At 29.6% G+C, this 3,745-nt stretch overlaps 1 protein-coding gene across 1 annotated transcript in view; it reads left to right on the top strand.

Moving 5' to 3' along the window:
* LOC106688677 (probable Rho GTPase-activating protein CG5521) overlaps positions 1–3,745 on the top strand; it is a gene marked incomplete at its 5' end in the record, with an annotated part of 237,137 nt that overhangs the window by 27,987 nt on the left and 205,405 nt on the right.

Below are 3,745 nucleotides of genomic sequence, written 5' to 3'. Positions count from 1 at the left end.
TTCCTTTTCAAATTCAAATCGCTCCCTATCCAACACAAGGCGGTCTGTCTCCGTTGTATTATTAAAGTTATCCATTGTGATTTAATAACAGGGGTATGAAATAATAACTAGCACAAACACGAAAGAACTAACCTGACACAAACAAAAATGGTGGCAAGCTCAACTGGTCTATAGTGTGACGTCATTCTCCATTTAACAGACCAAGTAACAGACTCTCAGTCATGTTACATGTTATTTCGTTTTACCACGGCAAAAGAAGGCAATTTTTTTCCATTTAACATGTTAGACTAAAGATCATGAATACCCCTAATGTATAATAATAACCCCAACAATAAGGAGCATCACAGAGATAATAAAGCAGTATCTTTCTAGTAAGCGTGTGTCATAATTCTGTTCCCTTTTTTTCAACCCTTTCAGTCCAAGTGATCATAAGTTATATATATAGTATATATATATATAATTTTGTAAATATCCTCTCATATAAGAGGAACTCATAAAAGAGGATATTACAATATCTATAAAAAGTAATTTAATAAGCGTATAAAGGGAAAGATTTTTTAATATAAATAAGTAAATGGGTAAACTGACAAAAAAACATCTAATCTCTTATCTAAATTTACAATAGGTAAATATATGTTATAAATGTGGGAGAACATGTGTAAAAATTATATACAGATTAAATACATTATAGAGAGAGACAAAAGAGTTTATATAAATATATTGATTAAAATTATATATGAAATTATTGAATAAGTGTGTAAAATAGGATAGAAAAGTAGTATATTTGTAAATATTATACAGTGAAGATAAAAATAAGTAGATACAATTTTAAAAAACAATAATGTGAATGGAAAAATAAAAAATTAGAAAATTTTTTGGTCTCCAATATTTCAGAAATGGAGTGAGACTAGGGGGGGGGAGAAGTAAAATAGTCTTAAAGTCAGTGCTAAGTGGGTTTGATGAGGTATAAGATGTTTTTATAAGTGAGGGAAATATTATCTTTGTCTATATATGTATATATAGTTGACCGTAAAAATTTATATATAAGAAGGTGGTCAAAAGAAAAACAAAAATAGTTTACAACTATTTATTTTCCGACGTTTCCCCCCACTTTGCAGGGGTTCGTCCGAGCTGTTCAAAGGTAAAGGTTGAACAGAAGGCGGCAATCAATGTGACATCATTATTTAGCAAGCCCAGCAGTTTGATAATAGAACTTGTTGAAGGTGAGGTATCCAGACTTACAACAATGTTCAAGGTATACTTCTTGTATACTTCCTTATATAGTTGTTATTATTTCTTTTTATATAGTTCATAAACATAACAATTATTTTGAAATGTTTTTTTTTAATGTTCTGTTAATTCTAAAATGTTTTTATCTTCTTTCTTTTAGCCCTGATAGAAACCCTGCATACATGTGGGGCGAAACATTGGTTAACAATAAATAGTTTTCTTTTACTATTTTGATACCTTTATTGACCGCCACCTGGACTATCTTCCTCCAATTATTAATTTTTTTTAACATTTTGAAACAGGTGCCATTTTATTTCCCCTAACTATTGGCAGACTCATAAATTTTGACTGATAACTATATATATTTTTCATTAATCAATTAAAGTAATAAAAAATTAGGGTAAAATAACTTCCTTATTTTGTCCTTCGACTATTAAGGTAGAAAGGTATTATTTTTGGATTGGATCAGTTTTTCATTCTTAACCTTTTAGAGATTGGGTTTTCTTAACACATTAGATAAAGCAAAAAAAAACTTTTTTTTGTTTGTAAACCATGATTGTTTGAATTTGCTTGCACCATGTCTGTTTACTGGAATATTATTTTTATGTCCACTAAAATCTAATATACCTACAGTCTTTTTAATGATTTACTTAAGGTAAGGGTACTGGATAAAAGAAGTAACAAATCATGGTTTGATACAAAATTTAGGAATTTACTTAACTTAACCTTCTGCCAGGCAGGTATGGAGTGTTCAGACCGTACTTTTCTGATTTCGTTGAGTATTTTTTGGACAAGTGTTGCTAGTTGTAAGATTTTCTAGTACTCTCAATTGAACATTTGAGCAAGTTAAGATATGTCTGAGTCAACTGTGAGTTACCTGTTAGTTTCCTGAGTATGTTAAATCCTGAAACACCACTCCTCACCGGTGGTTCAAAACAGATATGGTCTACCTATAGACCCAGTCAGGAAAATAAAACATTAATTTTCAACAAGTTTATATGCAGAATAAGACAATATTTGACTAATTTAGGAAGGCAATGGATGTAAAGTAAACTTGAAGGTAAGGGTGGAAATCTAAAGTCTTCTCTGCTGTAAAAAGGAAAAAATGTTTTAAACGATTATAACAAATACTTCTGAGTTCTATTTATGAAAATATATTTTAATAATGTGACTGGGGTATAGAAGAATATGTTTGAAAATGTTCAATGAATAAGGTCCAAAACATTTCATGTACGTGTAGATGTATATATTAGATAAAAATATTTATAATAATGTAGTTTTATATATAAAAAAATTGTGGTACAAATGGTTTTTCTCTAACCTTTTTGATTGATATTTAATAAAAAAAAAAAAAATAATGAGGAAATGTGCATTAATTTAAAAAATATTCATTAAGTTATAATCATTATGGAAAATTGTTTATTTGTGAATTACCATGTATATATTTTATCAACTTCATCATATGTTCTTATAAAAGTCAAAAAATTTAAATAGCAGAATGGGCAATTTATTTCATATTTCAATAAAATTGGACTTTTAAACAAGCACCATCATCTTGGTCTTTTTAGAAAAAAATAGACATCCTAAACTTTCATTTAATATTAGAAACTTTTTTTTTATCACCCCCTTCCTAGTCATTTCTGACATATGGAGGGGGGTTATCTAGAGGAAGGTAATAAACCGGTTCCAACAATGGTGGGGAATCAAGATTTCATTAGGTGGGACCGCCACAGCAATGAAAAAAGTCAACACCTCAGGCTGGATTCGAACCAGTACCACAAAAGTTCCCAGATGGCAAAGACCTGTGCTCAATCACCCGAGCTATGGCCCATTAAGATCTGAAATATATTTTCAAGTTGAACCTAATATTAAGCGCTTGGGGATCCGATTTAACATAGGCTATAGGTATTTAGCAATAATACTTATTGCCCTTATGTGTGACAGATTTTATTATTTCTCAATAAAAAAAAAAATACATATACATATATTTAGGTATTCTATTTTACTTCTTCATGTTCCCCCATATAGTCTCATTTTTTGTATTCTTTTATTTTCTATATTCCTTTTCTACTTTCTATTTCTCTTTTATTTTCATTCTCTCATTCTGTATTTTATTTTGCCTTGCCCGGATGAAGCCTTACAACTTAGGATGAAATGTTGGCACACATGAAAGCAGTGTATGTGGGCATTTTGTAATGCTTTATTGGCTACTTTATGCTTTAGACTGAAAGAATGTCTAGCTAACTATACTAGACTGACCACTGTTTTTTGTTGGTTATGTAGTTCTATATCTTGTATTAACCTACTCAACACACTGAATTTTGAGCATTATATAAATAAACCAATTATTAAAACTAGCAATAACCAATATATAAACTTGGAGCGCAGCTCCAGTAAAAGGGCAAAAATCAACAAATTGTATATGTATATACTGTATTGTACATATGTTTATATTTTGTAATTATTTTATGAATAAAGGGGATGTGAAACAAAAAAAAAAATCTCCTTCCAAGCT

Source organism: Halyomorpha halys, unplaced genomic scaffold (genome assembly GCF_000696795.3).
Source record: "Halyomorpha halys isolate HHAL.00 unplaced genomic scaffold, Hhal_1.1 Scaffold1175.1, whole genome shotgun sequence".
NCBI lineage: Eukaryota > Metazoa > Arthropoda > Insecta > Hemiptera > Pentatomidae > Halyomorpha > Halyomorpha halys.
The sequence above is the reverse complement of the archived record's forward strand: the minus strand, read 5'-3'. Positions and strand labels throughout refer to the sequence as shown.